The following is a 20,170-nucleotide window of genomic DNA, read 5'->3' on the forward strand; positions in this document are numbered from 1 at the left end:
AACAGTCTTTAAACTAGAGGCTTCTATTGGCACAGCTGTGGTGATCACAAATCGCACCCCTGATTGATACAGCTATCTATGTCAGCAAAAGCTTGTTGTGTAGACCTGGCCTAAGTGACTTGCCCAAGATCACACATGAAGTCTGTTGCAGGGCATGGACTCAAAATCAAGTCTTTAGGCTAATGCCTGAACCACTGGGCCATGCTTCCTTTATTCTTCATCAAGCAGAAAAGAAGTTGGTCAAAGATGCTGAACTTTAATCTTGCCTTTTTACTGCTGCTCCCAGCCTTTCCCTGCTGCCCCAGAAGGATATGCCTGATTGGTTAAAAAGATATTTAAAACTACTTCTCCCTTTTAGGAAATACCTGCACCAAAGAGACATAGTTTATATTTGTGGTGGTAATAAAAAATGCCAGTCAGGATCACGGCCCCAATATACAAAGTGCTATTGGAACACACAAGGTGTGCTCACTGTCCCAAAGAGCTTACAGTTAAAAAATATAAGGGGAAAGCATCAATTTATTGCAAGACCTGATTAGTGCTATTCAATCCTACAGGAAAAGGCTTCTGAGGGGCAGATCTTCAACTAATGAAAATGTCAATGGAGTAATGACAATTTATGCTATCTGAGGATTCCACCTCAATCTTTAGGGTTTCTTTCACAACCATCAAGGCTGTGGTGCACTTTCCTACCAAACTCCATGTTTTTTGAAGATATATAACCCCTTAAGTATGACAGTGCTGTGACTTTTTTTAAAAACAGACATTAAATGTAAAATACTAACAATGCAACTGAGGTTTCCTTGAATGGTTCAGATGATTGTGTATCTGATTCTATGCTTCTGAGCATCAATAGCTTGCTTTCATCAAAAACTGTAGTTTGGACATAGGTTTCATTATTTCCTTCTGTGATTTTGAAAAAAAAAAAAAAAAAAAAAGAGATCTTGGTGATGTTTAACTTGTAGGCAGAAACTTTTTGTTGGGTGGCAGTCTTGCTCTTGCATGCCAGTGAATATTATATGCCATTTTAGGAAAAAACACATCCTAGTTTAACACTCACATTGTTCCCCATGTTAAAGGATTTTGGCTGGAAGACATTAAGTGTATGTGTTTGATTTTCACTGGCAAATAAATATAATGAAGAGAAATTGACATTTTCTAACATGTCTTTTTTGAAAAAAAAGTTTTTGTTTTTTTAATGACTTATGAAGCCCATATGCAGTGCTAGTGTATGCAACTGATACTAAGGAAAACCTGCTTTTTTGTAGGTCAAAGTGCAGCTCCAAGTGTATATTTTACAGGGGTCTATGTTCATCACTCTAGAAAGGTAAATGGAAAGGAAGGAGATTCTAGACCTGATTCTTAAGTCTGTTCTGATGGCCACAGTGGGTCCAGCCCACTCACAATTTTCCCTGCAGATGGGGAATCTCTAGGTGGCATCAGGGATTTGACTGGGTAGCTCTTATGCCCTGGCAACCCTGACCCTTGGCATCATTGGCAGTTGGGTGTAAGTTAGAGCAGCACTGAGGAGGCTTTAACTTTGAGGGCAGGAATTGGCCCCTGATTTCTCCTAGGATCAGGGGAATGCAAAGGCTTGTCTCTGAGCTGCTCCTCCTAAATTAAGATGGCAAAATATATTAAGACAGTTAAATTGGTTTTATAATAGAAACTTTACAAAAGCAGGTAGGGAATTTTAACTCTTGCTACTTGAGAACTGGTTCGAGTTTGTCTTCAATTATACAGAGAACAATATAAGACATGTCAGATAGAAATGGTTGCTCTATTTCTTTGACTCTCTACTTGGCAATGGAATCGTCAGCTGCTAACAGATAAAAACTAGCCTTTTATATTCAATTTGATATGCAGAGTTGACCTATCATTTGAGGATCATGGACTGCTGTTAAAATAAAACCCATGGAATATGTTCACGTCACAAGTGACTAGTCAGCCAAATTTTGGAAACAGCTGCTCAAAGTCGTCCTGTAGGATATGCTAAAATAAGCAAAAGAATAAATAAAAACATCAAACTAAAAATGTAACCTCCCCTATGTAATACATAAGCAAGTGCAAAGGGTGTCTCACTCCTTATGGTCAGGATCCTGCAAACTACTAAGCATGTGCTTAAATGAGTTGCTAAATCAGGCCTCAGTATCCGTTTATAGTTCCCATGATATTTTGTATTCCAAACCAAAGAATTAAATGCACTGGACATGTGGTGTATGTGGGAAAGACCCTCCACACCCTTGCTGTGGATTGCACTAGAGTGGCAGATGCAGACTGAACTCTGTCCAGATGTTACTCGATGTGTGCACTCTTAAGTCTCAAGTTTAGACCAGGTTTTAGACATAAAGTTGCATTGTTGGTTGTTACCAGATTTGCTCATCACCTTGGGGTATGCTCATTTATTAGGGTTACTTTCCTGGTGGGTGGAGGGTTCATAATTCTATTAATGCACTGCTTGTGTCACTTGTGTTTTCATATGGAGCTTTACATCTCCCTTGTGCAAGTCCCCTCCCAAAGGAGCTACTCTGCAGGACCGAAGTTTCCCAGGGCTGGGTTCCTCCAGCCCCAGACTCAACCTGTAAACGTAGGTGTTTGTTTAACAGAACATGTGTGAGCAGGCTGGGTCAAAACAGCACTTTTAAGCTGCCACCCTTGTATGCCCATGGACTCTACCGGCAGGGCAGAGCAGCACTGCCAAGCTACCACCCTTATATGCCACAGGTTTAGCACACTCTCCACTCTCACTCTACAATTGTTCTAGTAGTAACCCCCTTGATGAGCAAACCCCACAGGATTTTTGGGCGCTACAGGGATCTTTAGCTTAGGTAAGAGAAGCGTTGCTGCAGAGCAAAATAAGGAAGCCAAGAACACGCAAGAGTAAATGAAATTTGGGGAGAGTCTGGCAACCAGCTTGATTATAAAAGTTATTTTATTGCCAGGTATATAAAATTTATGGTACTCATAGTAATAGCCAGACAAGGAGAGAGAAACAACCGAACAGTTACCCCAATTAAAATAGGGTAATATTATATTGGGGAAATTTAGCCCAAGTTTGATTATGAAGTCAGGGAGGGAGAGAGGGAGAGAGAGAGAGAGAGGTTTGGGGTGGGGGGGAAATTAGGTTTGAGGGGAAAAAATGGGCTTAATTTGGAGGGGAAAGGGGAGAGTGAGTGAATTGGGGTCTCACCACTCAGTGTAGCTTGAACCGGTCAAAGGTTCCCAGGAGACAGGCTGTTCAGCTTAGGGTCTGGGATACTTGAGACAGGCAGAGCCCCCCCAACATGATCAGTCAGGAAAAGGTGAAGTCCCAATGGAACTGATGCAGCTTTTGGATTCAGGCATCAGAACAGAATTTTGAACTTGGGTAGTGGTTTTTGTAGGGAAGAAACAATGGTTCAAGGAAGAACACTAGGTTTGTTTATGGGTAAACGATGACTCAAGGGAGTATACCAGAGTTGTTTTGTTCCGGCTGAACAATAGGAACTGATCATTCGTGGCTATGGGCAGTGTTCCTTCCAGAGAGCTCACAATGCAATCAGGCAGATTCAGTATTTTGGATCTCAATAAGGATCTATGACTAGAATTGGTCTGATAACTGCTGAGCTGGGTGTGTGCAGTCATGGGTTCATTAACACCTGGAGCAAAGATCTCTCATCATGCCATGCTTCCCTGCTTTGCTGATCCCAGAGTTCAGTGCTGTTCCTGCCTTGGAGCTTGGGTCTCCATTCGGAATGCTAATAGAGATGTTTCCTTGTTCCATCTTTGATGCAAATGAGGCTTTCTGTTTTCCATTCGGTGTGCTAATCGAGATGCCTCCTTCTTACGTATTCGATGTAGATGAGGCTAGGGTTGTCTTAATCCTGTCACCCTTGTTAAGTGGGGTTTAGGTGTGTCTCCCACTGCCTTTTCATTGCTTTTGGTAAATCTGTCTCTGATTGGTTCTGGTTCAAGCAGATGCTGGGGAAGTGGGAGGGGGAGTCAGACAGTAAGGATTTTGTGCCCTGGTTCCCCAAAACAGAGAGCTGACAGGTAACATGGTATAACACATTTGGTTAGGGCTGTAATTTTTTTCTCCCCCCAAAATAGTTATACTGTTAAAAGCCTAGTGTGGATGCAGTGCGAAAGTGCCTTGATAACAGTATAGCTTATTCCCAACATGAAGGGGAATGCTCTATACTGATGAAACTCACCTTTTATACCAATAAAACTGCTTCTGCACTAAGGGGCTGCACCACTTTAAGTATACCAGCATAGTTAAAGTAGTACAGTTTCTATATGTAGATCAGGTCTAAGTTGTATGTGCTTTTGGACAGTCAGTCTGTGATGCCAGGTGACAAGAAGTCTGTTTCTATGTCTGAACCTCCAAACACTTGCTCTAGAAGGGGTGGGATTTCACTTCTTAACCCAGAAGTAAATTACAAATAGCCAGCTGTCTGCTGGCGGACTTTCAGTGAAGTGCTTGCAACTGATTAAATTGCTTACTTGAAATGACAAATATCACCTGAAATCTGCAGGAATTTATGACTCGGAGGACTTCAGGGCCCATTTGCAAATGGCAGAGGCCAGTGAAGATGAGGAGAAGCATTCGAGCTGATCAAATAGTGACAGCTTTTTTTATCACCTAAGATGACCAGCTGAGATACCCCAAAAAACAACTTGTCCTGGCAGCGGTTGGAGGAAGTGAGCTGACTTGCTCCAGTTTGGTGCTTAAAATCAGAGTAGTCTTTCTGTCCCAAACCTGATCAACCCATTTCCACTCGAGGAAATATAGGGGCCCATCAAAGCCAATGCCTTTCACCCCGCACTGGCGACCTTCTGAGGCCAGCTTCTTCAGCAGAAAAAGCAGAAGGGTGCCTAATTCACAAAACAACATTACTTCATTCATCTCCTATCTTCTCCATTATTGGGAGACCAAACCACCACGCTCAGTAATTCTAATCCCTGCTGCCAGGACAAACCACATAAAGCGGAGATCCTAGGAAAGAAGCAAGCAATTGCAACGTGTGTGTGCGTATACTGAGTGGTTAAAATTTATGCAATGCACCTTTTGTGATGGTTTAAAAGTCAAAAAGGTATTCTGGAAACTTGTTGAGCCCTGAACCCTTCCAGTTCAGAACATGCAATTCTGGACACGCCCCAATCAGATGGCCTTGATGTTATTCACCTGACCATCAGCCTATGTTATGGGGCAAGTGAGATACTTGCAGTGGCAGGGTTGGAGCACAGAGTCCTCTGTCACGCCATTTGAGAGTTTGTTGTTGCTGTCCCTGAGCATTCAAAAATCATGAGTCTAGCTAAAATTGAGGGTGCTTTTTTGGTTGTCGTTTTTTTGTTTTGTTTTGTTTTGTTTTTAATTGAGTTCTTTTAATTTTTCTTCTGGTATATGAATCTCTAGGCTTTTCTTAATGAAAGCTGAGATGGGAACAACCACTCGGACTCCAAGAGCTGAGGCTCAAAGAAACACCACATATCACAAGATCAGATGAGAGTCAAGATCTGTGTTCCTAACTAAAGGGAGATAAAAGGAAGAGAAATCCAAGGTATTAGGGTAAAAGAAAACTTGGTCGTGGGGGCTGGAACCGGGGTGTGGGAAGAGAATAATGAACAGGTGATTAGGAAGGTGTAAAGAGGGAGGGGAACCTTTCAAAACTTGATCAGGTCAGTGCTGAGTTGAAAGGAAATAAAAGGGCAAGGGGCATAAGAGAACATGGGGAGAGGAGGAGAACTTCATAAGGTGCAGAGAAATGAGAGGAGATGAAATAAATGGGGATATCAAGAGCAAAAATTAAGGTGGCCTTAAAAGAAGGGGGGAGGGAAGTCCAGGAGAAAACAGTTGTTACCTAGGGGTTTTTGTTTGTTTGCTTGTTTTTGGACAATAGCTTCCTTTGGAACAAACACTAGCCTCTCAAGTGTTCACTTGTTTGTTTTTAACAATACCGCTCTGGCTGTTAGTTTTCAATATGGGCTTTGAAAAATGTTTCCATCCCTGCCCCTAAACATACTTGACAAGGATGATAAAATTGTCAATCATGAATCAGAAAAAGCAGAAGTATTCAAAAAATATTTCTATTCTGTATTCAGAAAGATACTGCATGATGCTCTATTTCTATTCCATCCTTAACTAGGGAGGATGTTAAACAGCAGCTGCTAAAGTTTAACACTTTAAAACCTGAGGGATGGGATAACTTGCACCCAAGAGTACTAGAAGAATTGACTGAGGAGCTCTTTGAATCATTAATGTTGATTTTCAATAAATCTTTGAAATTTCCCCAGAGTTCCAAGGACTGGAAAAAAGTCAGTATTATGCCAATATTTTAAAAGGGAAAATGACATGCCAGTTAGCTTGATGCTGGTGCTGGACAAAATTTGGGAAAGGTTGATCTGTGACACAATCATTAAAAACATGGCAGCATAATTAATGCCAATCACTGTGGCTTTATGGAGAGTGGGTCTTCTGATCCAGAAAGCAAGTCTGATATTATAAATTTGGCTAGAAAAATGTAATTGACAATTTACTATAAGACATTTGACTGAGTCCTGCATGCCATTCTAATTTTATTTTAAAAAAAGGACTACACAAAATAAATATAGCCCATATTAAATGGATTAAAATCTGGCTAACTGGTAGTGCAAAAAGTAACTCTGAATGGACAATCATCATCCAATGGGCTTGTTTCTAATAGGGTCTGACAAAGATCTGTTGTCATTCCAATGCTATAACATCTTGATCTCGAAGAAAAAATAAAATCATTGCTAGTAAAATTTGAAGACACCACTCTGCCAATTTGTGTAAAATAACAATTACAAGTCAGTTATACAGGTGAACCTGGATCACTTGGTAAGTTCAACTCATTTGAACAACATGCATTTTTAATACAGCCAAATACCAGGTCATACATCTAGGAACAAAGAATGGAGGTGACATTTCTAAAATGGGGGGACTGTAGCCTGGAAAGCAGTGAATCTGAAGGGACTTAATGGTCATAATAGATAACCATTTGGACTTCGACTCTCAACGTGATGCTGTAGTTAAAAGGGTGACCATGCTTATACATCCAAAGTTCAGGTTAATATCAAGTGCGAGCAGAGAGATGGTGTTACCTCTCTACACTTATAAAGAGACATTACTGAAATACTGTGTCTGTTTCTGTTGTCCACACTTCCAATGTGTAAACACCCTTTTTGAAAGAGAAACATAAACGATCTGAGGTATGAAAAAAGTCTTACAGCGAAACACAGAAGAAACTTAATCTGCTTAGTTTAGCCAAGAGAATGTTGAAGTGACTTTAACACGGTCTATAAGTACCAACATAGGGAAGAAATTTCTGATAGGTGGTGGTTCTCTAAGCTAGTAGGAAAAGGGATAATGAGATCCAGTGGTTGAAAGCTGAAGCTAGACAAATTCAGATTAGAAATACAGCTCAGATTTAGCAATGAGGGTAATTAACCATTGGAACAATTTATCCAGGGGCACAGTGGATTCTCCATCACTTGACGCCTCTACATCAAGACTGGATCTCTTTCTAGAAGATATCCATAGCTCAAGCAGAAGTTATGGGATTTTGTAGAAATCATTGAGTGAGGTTCTTTTTCCTGTTATGCAGAAGTCAAACTAGATCATAATGGTCCTTTGTGGCTTTAAAAACTAGTAATCTGTTTTGCTTTGTCCCTGTAGCTGCTAATAATAATAAATACATAGAACTGGAAGGGACCTAGAGAGGTCCTCTATTCCAGTCCCTTGCACTTAGCAGGACTAAGTATTATCTAGACCATCCCTGACAGGTGTTTGTGTAACTTGGTCTTAAAAATCTCCAATGATGGAGTCCGCAACCTCCCTAGGCGATTTATTCCAGTGCTTAATTACCCTGACAGTTAGACAGCTTTTCCTGATGTCCAACCTAAACCACCCTTGCTGCAATTTAAACCTATTGCTTCTTGTCCTATCCTCCAGAGGTTGAGAACAATTTTTCTCCCTCCTCCATGTAACAGTCTTTTATGTACTTGAAAACTGTTATCATGGCCCCTCTGTCTTCTCCTTTCCAGATTAAACAAACCCAGTTTTTTCAATCTTCCCTCATAGGCCATGTTTTAATCATTTTTAATCATTGATTAAATCATTTAATCATTTTTGTTCTTCTTCTCTGGACTTTCTTCAATTTGTCTACATATTCCCTGAAATGTGCCACTCGGAACTGGACACAATACTCCAAATGAGGCCTAATCAGAACCGAGAAGAGAGGAAGAATTACTACTTGTCTTGGTTACAATACTCCTGCTAATTTGACTCAAAATGATGTTGCCAATGTTTGCTTCTTTTTTGCAACAGTGTTATGCTGATTCATGTTTAGCTTGTGATCCATTATAACCCCCAGATCCCTTTTTGCAGTACTCCTGTGACACTGGCCAGAAAGGGTAAACCTAACAGGTTGAATAACTCAAACACAACCTTTGAGAACACATTGAAAGGAAATACAAATGGCCATTCATTGTGACTTGCTAAAACTTTGAGGTTAAATCTTGTATTGTTAAGAGTTTGGAAGTAAATAGCTATGTTTTCCTGTAATCTCGTTAGTGATTACCAATGTAATCAAATTGTTCCTGTCTGTCACCATAGTCTGTTAGTTCAAAAATCAAAAGAAGATATGAACATTTAAATAGAACTTGAATGTAATAACACTATTGTTTTTACTTCTCTTTGAAGTTTAAGTAGTAAATACCTGTGAACGGGTGTAAATTGCCAAATGCCTTGTGCTAATATAGCTAGTTATAGGTGTGCATAGAAAATAGAAAATGTTACTTTAAAGCCACAAGTAATTACCTTGTATGCACCCATGGATTACTTGATATATATGCTGTCAAGAAGATATCAATAAACCTGCATGGATCTATCAAAGACTCTAGGATCCTGATCCTATTTATTTTAGGATTGCTTGGATTTCATTAAGGGAGGTTCAAGTCACCAGTCTAAGGTCTTGGTCATGACTGGCTCACCCTGCTATTTCTTATGGAAGAAATTATACAGATGCTGTACATATACTATGCTGGTTTTCATTTCCTGCTTCATTTCTCTGGACTGCATTTCTAACAAGGAAACGCTAAACAAGCAGAGATCTCTGCAAATTAAGAATTTTGCAGCTCAGTTATCTCTACTTTAAAATTGATTTATGAATTTTTATTCTCTATATGTATATGATATTTTAACCAATTCTTTTAAAATAAACATTGCTTAATAAGCATTGGGTTTAAGCATGTATTTGGGTAAGATCTGAACTATTCATTGACCTATTTGGTAATGTGTCCAGTCCTTTGGTATTGGTAGAACTTTTTTTTACATATGAAAAAGATTGTCAGTAATCCCCATCATATTTGACTTGGCTGTCTGGGTGAAGACCAAAGGGCTGGATGATTTTAAGGGAATTGTATTTTTATCTGAATAACCAATGAGGTGATCAGAAGCTGTTTGGCTTGGTGTATCTTCTGGAAGAAAAACCACCAATATTGGAGATCTGCCTGCCCCTTTCTTTGCAGTTTTGCCCTATATAAGATTATCTCAGTGTGGCTCCCCTAGAGACCAAAGTCACACCTTCCTGGGCAGTCATTTCCCATTCTTTATGTATGCAGTTGATTGTTCCTTCCTAAGTGCAGTACTTTGCATTTGTCCTTGTTGAATTTCATCCTATTCACTCCAGACCGTTTCTCCACATCATTTTGCATTTTAATCTTATCCTTCAAAGCACTTGCAACCCCTCCCAGCTTGGTATTGTTTGCAAACTTTATAAGTGTACTCTCTTCTCTAGTGCCTTTTTATCGGGGAAGCTAAACGTGCTTTACAAAGATGATGAAGTCAGCCAGAGGAGAAGCATATCAACATGAAACACACTTTACATAGGAAACTGAGGCACAGAGAAATTAAGTGACTTATCCATTGTTACACAAGAAGGTGGCTAGAGAAAGGGGCTGTTCTTAGTGGCAGTAACAGGGAAAGCAACAGCAATCTGAGGACACTGAAATAGAAGCTGCTTTCATACAGATGCTTTTTGCTTTCCAGCAGCTTTTCTGGGAATGAACTATTTAGGTATCCAGGAACAGATTACAAGACACTTTCGTATTCTACAAGGATATCAAGATGATCCTATGGAGCAGCTGAATTTCATTGTGAAGTGTGGTCTGTGGTGTGTGCAGTGGCTCATGAAGCACTCCTCTTCATCCAGAGGAGAACTCCCAGTGATGTCAACGGCTTGCACAGATATCAGAGATGGAACATTTACTTTAATTAGTAAGTAAACATTATCATTTATGCAATACCTTATTGTTGTATTCAGAACCCCAAGTAGGAAAGCAGGCTCATTTTTAGTGATGTCCGCTATTGACACCTTTTCTTGGTTTTGTTTGCTCCTTTGTTCTCTTTGCACTTCTGTCCCTTCCAGCAACTCCCAACTGCTCCCCTTTTGTCCTCTCTGCAGAATGACAACACTAATTATTTGTGCTTGCTTCCTGCTTTTTAAGGCTCTTTGAAACCACGAGGAGTAAACTTTTTGTCTCTTTAAAAGTTTTAAGCTTAGAATCTGTATCCTCTGAATACACTGTGCAGGCCTCATGTATTCAGTGTGCTAAGTGTCTGAAAGCTCTGATTTATTTTATATAGTAAAAGCTCCTAGATGCCACATGGCATCTGAGTGATAGGAAACCCAGTTGAATGGATGAAGTGAATCAATAAGAAAAGGAGCAGGATGGGTTAAACCGCTCTTTAGGAATATACAAAAACTATGCAATAAACTCAGTTTGTCTGTAGCTTGTTTTGTCCATTCTCTCGCACCACTGCAATTTTACTTTTTTATGAAAAAACACAGCATGGTTGCAGAAACATGCAGGTTTGCAAAGCTTTCAGAGAAAAGGTGTGGGTTTTTTTTGTTCTGTTTTTTAACATAAACATGTTTTTAGGCATAAAGTGTTCGCCAAAACATGAGGAACTATGAATTGTGTGTTTGTTTGTGTGTGTAAAAAACCCTCATGTCTGTGTCAAAGTTTCACATAACTTCCGAATCTGCAGCTCAAATCTCTTTGGGTGGAATCCTAATGTACACCATTGTGGAGTCAACTCTCAGATTTACTCTCAGGTGTTGAGCCTTCACGTTGTCATGGCCCTTCAAGTCCACAGAAAACAGAATATTAAAGACTTACATGGACACATACATAAAACTTAGCTTGCTTTTTGAAGGAATCTCTTAAATCCTATTAAACTAATCACTTTTCCCAGAAATAATGGGAATAATTTAAGATTCTTCTTCCTATCCAGCTAACAATTGGGATTAGGGGAGAATGTAGAAGTGACTTCAGATTCTCTTGCTACCTTGTTGGCTTAGTTAGTTCAAAATCGTCAAGCAGAGTGATCATAATCTGTCCTAGGGCACACAAGGCTATACTCAATGCTCTGCTGCTGTAGCTGTCTTGCCTGGATGTTTCCAATCAGCATACGAGCATGCACTGAGCAGCACCGTGTTAAGCAGCTCGAACTCAGCAATTCTGATTTCAGCAGCCTGCTTGTTAAACTGCTACCACACTCTGGCCTTCACCAGCCTCGGTTACTCCTGGCAAGATGACCCCCAATGCTCCCCAGTCCTGAATTTTCCCCAAACCTTTTGTTATGTGATGTTCAGCCCTCTCCTGGACCATTCAGTGACATATTAAGGTTCATTTCCTTCTTTTAAAGATACAATACGAGCAGCCTGGCACATTAACTGGAGTTAACATTCACTTTAAATCAAGTACAGTATGGAGTTGTCTTTAGAGAAAAGTGAAACAGGATTTTAAGTGAGCTCAGGTATGAGGGATAGTTTAGAAAGCATTTTTCACTGTCATTTCCTTATAAAACTTCAGGGTAGCTTCCTTACCCATCTACTTTCCAGGGCTGACCACCCCTCCTGGTCAGGAACTCCTACAAAGTCCAAAATGCTCAGTTACTTTGTCATCTTAAGTGGAAGATAACATGGGGTTGTTTGCCCCTTTCTTTTATAGGCCAGTGCACCTTGGAAATGAATTCTTCTACCCTCTCCCTCAGTAAAGCTAGTTCAAGCTGTGAGGAAGGTGACATGGAGTCTGAGGGTGAAGAAAGTTCCATGCTGGTTACTTTAACCACTGGTGTTTTGCAGGAAAGAGATCAACTTGCATTTTAGCAATCTCCTCCCCCTGCTGTGGTATTAAGTGGTTGGCTTGATGGTCCTGATTACCTTCTATGTAAATTGCATTCCCACTTTCTCTTAATGTACCTTGTAAATATTTTACAGGTGATGGAACCACTTTTCTTTGTCTAGAATGGAGTGCATTTAGCTATGTCAGACAGCCATACTTTGATAATATAAATTCCAATATGTCTAACTTTGGATTTGTCCTCCATACATACACCACACAATACTATTTAATGATAAGGATGTTAGCTTTCTACTGATATCTTATGACACCTTTTAGATACAGATTATGACCATAGTGAGTTGAGGTACACTGAACTGGTCAGGCCAGCTGAAACTTCTTAAGAGATATCTGAACCTCTTCCATGGGGATGCTGTTAGGGTCATATCATCTCAAGTTGGTATCTTCAACATGAGCCTTAGGAAAAGTCACCCACTGAGTCTCTTGACAAACACCTAAATGTGCACTTCCTCTGTCCTTGGGAATAAACAGCTATGAAAGTTGAAATGACTGAGTTTAAGTGGAAACTAACATAGAAGTTTAGTACTGTTTTAAAAAAATGTTCTTTGGGTACATATGTTGCTATCTGTCAGAGTCTCCATGATGGTGTATTGTAGCTGCTTCTGAATTTTTTTTCTCTTGAAAATCTTCTCTTTGACTCATGAAAGGAGAAATAAGTAATAAAAACATCACATTGTACACTAATCATCTATCAGCTCTGTATAGATACACTTCAGTAACATTTTATTTTGAATAGCATATTTCATCGAAATTGCACTCCCAGATGCTTTTCAGAAGCTACTGGAAATAAAATATACTACTAAAAATAACACATGCCAGTGGCAAAAATAGGTTCCAATCCTGTAATTTAAAATAGCATGCAGGTGAGAGGCTTTGCAATGTGCAAAGCTTCGTGAATCCCTTTGGTCTCTGCACAGCAGGTCGTTTGTTGATAGCCCTAGCCTAGCAGTTGCCTATGTTGAAGTAAAACATGGTCCAAGGCACAAAGAGCCTACAATTGAAGATAGACAGACAAATGCAGGACAAGACAGAGGGTAGGATTGTAGGTAACAGAAAAGGAGAGAGTGCTCATGAGTAAAACAAGGAAGGATTATTGGAAATGGCTTTTAAGAGGGATCTGAAGGAGGAGAAAGAGAAGGCTTAGCAAACAAGAAATGGGAAATGATACCAGCATAAGGGGTAACTGGAGCTTGTGGAAAATTCTCCATCAAAAACTTTTGGCAGAATGTGGGTTTTTGTTTGTTTGTTATTTATATGGGAATTTGTTTCCTTGAAAACACTTGATCAAAATACTTCCCCCTCAACTTCTCCATTTTCAAAAACTGAAAAGTTCTTTCCCTCCTCCCCTTGCTCTAACCTCCCTTCCCCCACTTTTTTTTCCTTTTTTTGCCACTGGAAAAAGGAGAGAGAGAGTGAGGTATGAGGAAAAGTGCTGGGTTTTGGTGTCTCATGGAAAACAACAAAAAAAAAAGAGCCAACACTTTTTTCAAGGAAATTACTGCCCAGAAAAAATTCCTAACCATTCCCAACACAAACTGGCTTTTTCAGACTAGTTATAGGGGTAGCATCATGGTAAGTATGAAGCAGTGAGTGTGAAAGACAGAGGAAGCAATTAAGTGAAGGAGAGTACCCAGAAGAGGATGCTAGGAAGATGACTGGAGGTAGAGCAGGGCCAGAGGAGGCTGGTGATGTGAGAGTCTATCCAGGAGAAGTAAAGCTGTTTGAGAAGGATGAGAACAGAAAGGGTTAAGATAATAGGAGTTGGAACAATCCTGAGAAATTCTCCAATAAGCACTTAGCCACCTGTAACTCAACTACAGATTTAAATAATACACAACAGCCCGGAGAGGGGGATTCACATCTCCTAAAAGAAAACAAATGTGCAGTTGCAGCAGGTAGGTTGATTTAGTGGCGAAATTAGAGCTAGAAATGAGCATTAAAGGCTGATTTTATAACAGGTTATAAACCAACCCAAATGCAGTGCAGAGGGTAGGGGGAGGAAGGAAGTCTCACTTCTCTCTTGGTATGTGGTGCACCCTGCTACTACACACCACCACACCCTGCTCTTCCTCCACCATCCCAGTATTAATAGGAAGAAGCAAGCACTTGAAGCAGTAACAATTAAAAAAATATTTTAGGTTTGGCAGAATTCAGTTTGTTATAATTTTGCTGGATATTATCCATGTTTCTTTAAGTAGTTTTCTATTTCTCTCCGCCCCCCCCCCCCCTTTTTTTTTTTAAATTTTCAATTACAGGAAATGTGGTGGTGGTTTGGGGGAGGGGCTGGATTATTATTGACAGATGCAGAGAATGAAAACTAAAGTTTCATAACCATTAAAACACAGAATGTCAATATGCCAAGTATTTATCTTTAAATCAAACTAAGTTCCCAAGCAGCATTTTTCTTTCTTTGCTTATGTATAAACTTTTATGCCTGGACTGGGGGGGGAGGGGGGTGTGTGTGTGTGTGTGTGTGTGTGTGTGTGTGTGAAAGAAACTGCCACCAATTTAAAAATCTAATCTTTCTAAGCCTAAGTGCACTCTACATGCAGGACTTGGCTGGTCACAGTCTCACACAGAGTATGTCTACATTGCAGTCGGAGGTCTGACTGCGCCACAGGTAGACATGCTGGAGGTAGCTTTTGTCTAGCTTGCTTGAAAAACAATAGCAGTGACGCTGTGGCAGCATGGGCAGCAGCACAGGGTAGCTGCTTAAGTACACTGGTTCTTTACCACTATTATATAAGCTAGCTAGATCAAAGTTAGCTTTGGTATGTGTAGATGTACTTCAATCACACCTCCACTTGTAGTGTAGATATGTTCAGTCCTCAGAATCATGCTCATCATCACGAATGTGGCAGGCAAGAAGCTGATCAGTGTATAAGATCTAACAAATGAGGCCCCACTTATAGTATCCTATTTCTATCCAGTCTTAAATGCAGATAGTGATTTCGCAGCCCCCTGGGGATCACTTGCATTTATTCACCTGACCTGTGAGTCAGACAAAAGCTTACATAGACCTCGTAGCAACTGCTAGATTAGCAAACTTCACTGGTTCACATACCTTCATTTAATGTTTGAAGTATCACATGTAAATGTTCTCTTTTTGTGCACATTTATCTGAGGCCTTATAAGGCTTAACTTACGTATCACTGGACTTTAAAGTAAAACACATGCTAAAGAATGTATGCTATTACAACATCTCAGGCTTTCAAACAGCGCATCAAAAAGAAATGCTATGCAGCAGCCATTGTTATTACTTATGACTCTCCTGTTAGTCAAACAAGTAACAATTATTTATGTCCTAGATGAAGCCTTGATCTATCTTGGGGTGTTTGCCACTGAATTATACTATGTGGGTTTGGCTTTTTAAACTGTCTAAGTTAAGCAGCAGCAGAAATTTAAAACTGATCTGGATTATGGAGCCAAAGTCTTGGCTGGCAGCAAGGGCTTGATGTAGGCCTCAGGCAGCTTCAGTTCTAGGAGGCCTCTTGCTCCTCGGTAGCTCTGGCACCCTCCTAAACAAGGCAGGGCCCCTAGGTTGGATGCCTGCAATGCTGGGCAAATGGCACAGCATCTCCCCCTCTAAAAGGAGGCTCAAATGGCAGCTAGCCAGCCAGCTGCTTGGCTCCTGAAGAGTCTGGCAAGGCAACTGTATGTAATCCTATAGCCAGGTTTGCAGACCCTGGAACCAACCGACCATTTCAGGTGTTGCCAACTCTTGAGACTCATGAGTCTTGAGAGATTTTTGGTGTTTCTTAAATCCCAATCCCTGAAATTAAGAGACTCTGAGATTCTGCTTTCTTTTACGGGGGGAGGGGAGGCAGTGTGTGTGTATGGGGGGTGTTTTTTTATTTGTTTTTTGCCTTTGTGGTTGCAGAGAGAAGCTTGAATGTGAAGTAAGTTTCACCCTAAAGGCTCAAACCAGAAGGCAAATTAATAACCCCAACACTTATTATCTTAAACCAAAACACCTCCAGACTTTTGGAGCCTGACTCATGACTTGAATGATTGATTTCACAATACTACCACCCTCACCCCCCCAACTTCCCTTTGAAGCCAGGGGGGAATGTCCCATGCATCTTTTCCCATGAGGGGAACTCTGGTAGCATGATGGAACCAAGCTGCCCTCAGTAGCTCTGGCTGTGCAGCTCAGTACAAGCTGAAGTCTGAGCCTAGTAGCCAGCCAGCCAGCTGTGCACAGAAGAAGAGTACAGTACCTATTTGCATAGCCACCGCACACAAGCCACCACTAAGTAATATTATTACTATGCTGGCCTGATTGAGTGTTCATCATTATGGCTGACAGCAGAGTGCATTTTGCCTCTTGGATCTCTTCTGCCGTGCAAGCTATGACTTCATTTGAAATTCAAACTTTTTTTTTTTAAATTTTTGGTTTACCACTTCCAACAAGTTCATGTACCTGCAGTTTGAGTGCCCCTGCTCAAGACACAAAGCATCTCAGCTGAATTGATGCATTCAGCTATTATAGTGGTGAAGTCAGTGAGGCTGATGCATTGCACTGGAGAAATTAATCTTGCTTTTAGTGACTATTGAGGCAGGGAGATGTTAAGGTTCCCTCTACAAAGGTGAATAAAGATTTTTCCATTATCTCTCACCCATGGAGAAAGTGGGTTTTTTTCAATCTCAATTTTTTTTATTCTAACTTTTTTTGCATATAGTCTTCCAAATCTTAGTCTAACTCTGACCCCTAACTCAAGTAAGGGTGAATGATGAGGCATTATATAGCAATGGGGAGCAAACAGTCACTTCCAGATATTTGTTTGTGGGTGTGCGAGCATGTAGAATTTTGTTACTCAAATTCTAACGTTTTGGGCTTAACTGAACCATGAAAAGACACTTTCAATGTTTTGTTGTTGTTGTAAGTAAATCCTTCTTAGAACTGATGTTATTCTTAAAATATCAACACCACTGTTGCTCCCTCCCCCACAAGAAATCCTAAGGAAAAATGTATATACTTGTTTACTAGCAGCCTAAATAACTGTGTGAGTACATTTTTCAAACTCCAAGGTATCAGTGGGATATTTAGCAGCTAATGGTGAGCAGTTCAAGCAATAACAGTGAAGACATGGGAAACTACTGATTCCGCACTGTAATGTCTTATTAAATGCTACACGAGCTATTTCAAAAAGAAAAGCAAGACACTTGTGTATGAGTCACTAATCACTGTCTGAGCTACAGAGTCAAGAGTACAAATACCTTTTGTCATGAAAAGGCTTGCTCCTTTGATCTCCACAACATTCTTTAAACAGTTCTACAGAATAAGTAAATCTTTTGGCACATTCTTTGCATAATTATCACATCAAAATTCAGTGTGGGAGCGTTTGATGCTGAGGAGTGTGGTGCTAATACAATTTTAGTAGCAGGTGCATGCTATACATTGTTTTGCCTAAGGGGAAGAGAGTCTCCTACTTTTTCTAAGCAATTAGTTAGTTCTGGTCTATATTACAGAGTTTTGTCGACAAATCTGCTTTGGCTAACAAAACAGTGGAGGTGTCTGAACTACAAAACTCCTCCTGCCGGCAAAACTCTCCCACTTTGCCAACAAAATAAAACCACCTCCATGAGAGGCGTACAGCTTTTTACTGCAAAATTAGATCAACAAAGCGTCAGTGTAGACACTGTGCTTGGTTATGTCACTGTAAATGGCCTCCAGGAGGTGTCCCACAATGCCTATCCTGACTGTTCTGGTCAGCAGTTAGAACCCTGCTGCCTTGCAGCCAACTACACAGGTATCTGCCCCTCCCCCGTTAAAGCCTGGGAATTTTTGAAATTCCATTTCCTGCTTGGTTGGCGTGGAGAGGTAAGATTGAATCTTCCCATCTGACCATGGTAGCTCCATGCTGCAAACTCTCTCCATCTGGGAGCACACTGGACTTGTTGAAACACTGGAACTTCTGAGCATATGGGGAGCGGAAGCAGTGCAGTCCCAGCTCCACTCCTGCTGTAGGAACTTTGATACGTATGGTCTGTGAATGGGAAACACATCAGTGCTGTGTGAAAATCAAGCTGGGGAAGGTGTATCAGAAGGCGAGTATGTCAAACCATTGCTCTGGTGCTGTGCTGAAGACCTGCCACTTCTATAAGGAGCTGGATGACATCCTCTGCAGTAACCAAACCTTCATTGCCAACAGATCTGTGGATGCTTCAGTGGGGCTGGAGACAGCAGACAAAGGACTCAAGCCTGAGGAAGAGGTCATGGGTGAGGAGATCGAGTTGGAGGATGAGGTGGAACAGGCGATAGGGTCATCGGGTGCTATGGGGAGGCAGGACCTATTCTCAACCCCAGAGGGTTCAAGCTAGTCCCAAGCACTTCATCTGTGGCATGCTGGAGAGGGTTGCTCTGGTGAGTGATCATTTTGAGTTGATGCAGCTTTGTTATATGAAGGAGAGCTGTCCTTTACTTTATTTTAGTCTACAACTGGTTGAAGGGATAGAAATGTATAAGAGTAGCTGTGTTTTGCCTGTGCTTCACGTCCCCCTGTACAGCTGAAACATGTGTTTAATGCACACTCAGATTTTACAGGAATCCTCCAGAGAGATCTCCAGGAAACTTTCCTGGAGGTACTTGCCAATACTCTGCCAAAGGTTCCTTGGCAGAGCTGCTTTGTTCCTTCTCCCATTGTAGGAAACTTTGCCACACCATCAGCAATCACTTGTGCAGGGACCAAAGCAGCACACAGGTGAGCAGCATGTGGACTGCTCTGAAGCTGCATGCATAGAGGAGATGCTCCCTAGCATCCCTGCTTACTTTCCACCTGTGGAAAAAGGTGAGGAACAAAATTGTAAATTCTGCCACTGCCTACAGTGATTCCCTTAGACAACTACCAAGACCCTTTTCCCCATCTTGAGTGCCCCTCACCTTCAGGCTGAACTCACTTTGTTTAGGACGCTTGCTGAGCTGTGTGCTTGCCAGGGGACAGTGAGAAAGAGGTGTATTTTACTGTAATGATTGTGCCGTGAGTGCACTAACAATAATGCTTCTATTAATTGTTTATTGTGCTTCCGCAGATGTGGCCTTCAGAGGTACCCCCTACATGTGGGCGGAGTGCCTCCATCTGATAAGAAAGCAACTACAGAGGAGCAAGGAGGAAATGTTTCAGGAGGTGCTCTTAATCCTCAAGGCAGAAAAGCAAGAAGATAGGGCGTGGAGACAGAAAGTGATTGAAAATCAGAAAATAGAGAGGAGAGAGAACCAGGAATGAGTTTTAGCAGGACACGAGTGGATGATAAAAGCCATGGAGGAACAAACGGAGCTGTTAATTTCTGTAATAATGCTGCAGACTGAATTCATGCATGTTCGCCCCCATACCTGATACAGAACTGCTTACTATGCCCTCCCCAATCTCATCCAACACCTTCCTTCCAACCTCCCTTCCTGTCTCACTCCATCCCTTAGGACAGCTTCCAAAACGATAGCTGGAGTTGCCCATAACTATGAGAGCCAACGCTGCCCTTCACTGTTGTCTCCCTTCCTACCATGCATTTTGTGTGTGATTGTTTAATAAAAACATATTCTCTGAAAGATAAGCAATGTTTATTTGTCTCCTAGACAGAGCGGTTGCTGCTGAAATTGATATACTATGGCACCTGGATCATTTGCAAAATACAAATAACAGTCAGGAGTCATCCAAATTTTCATGCAAGGTGACAAGTAAACAAAGTATGCTACAGTGCTGTTTAGAAAGACACCATATTGGTGCTCGTTGTCAAAATGGTGCCTCAAGACCTCCCTGATTCAAATAGTCCCCCATTGTTCTCCTGTAACAGCCCTGGTATCTGGTTGTTCAAACTCAACCGCCAGGCAATCCACCTCCATGCTTCAACCGGGGAAACTTTTTTCGCCCTTTGCCTCAAATATGGAGTGCACAGCAGGCAGCTATAACCATAGGAATGTTTTCCTCATTTAGATCTGACCTACCCTAAAGGCAGCACTAGC

This window comes from Emydura macquarii, unplaced genomic scaffold, assembly GCF_026122565.2.
Source record: "Emydura macquarii macquarii isolate MOO-44397 ecotype Brisbane River unplaced genomic scaffold, CSIRO-AGI_Emac_v2 contig_1043, whole genome shotgun sequence".
Lineage (NCBI taxonomy): Eukaryota > Metazoa > Chordata > Testudines > Chelidae > Emydura > Emydura macquarii.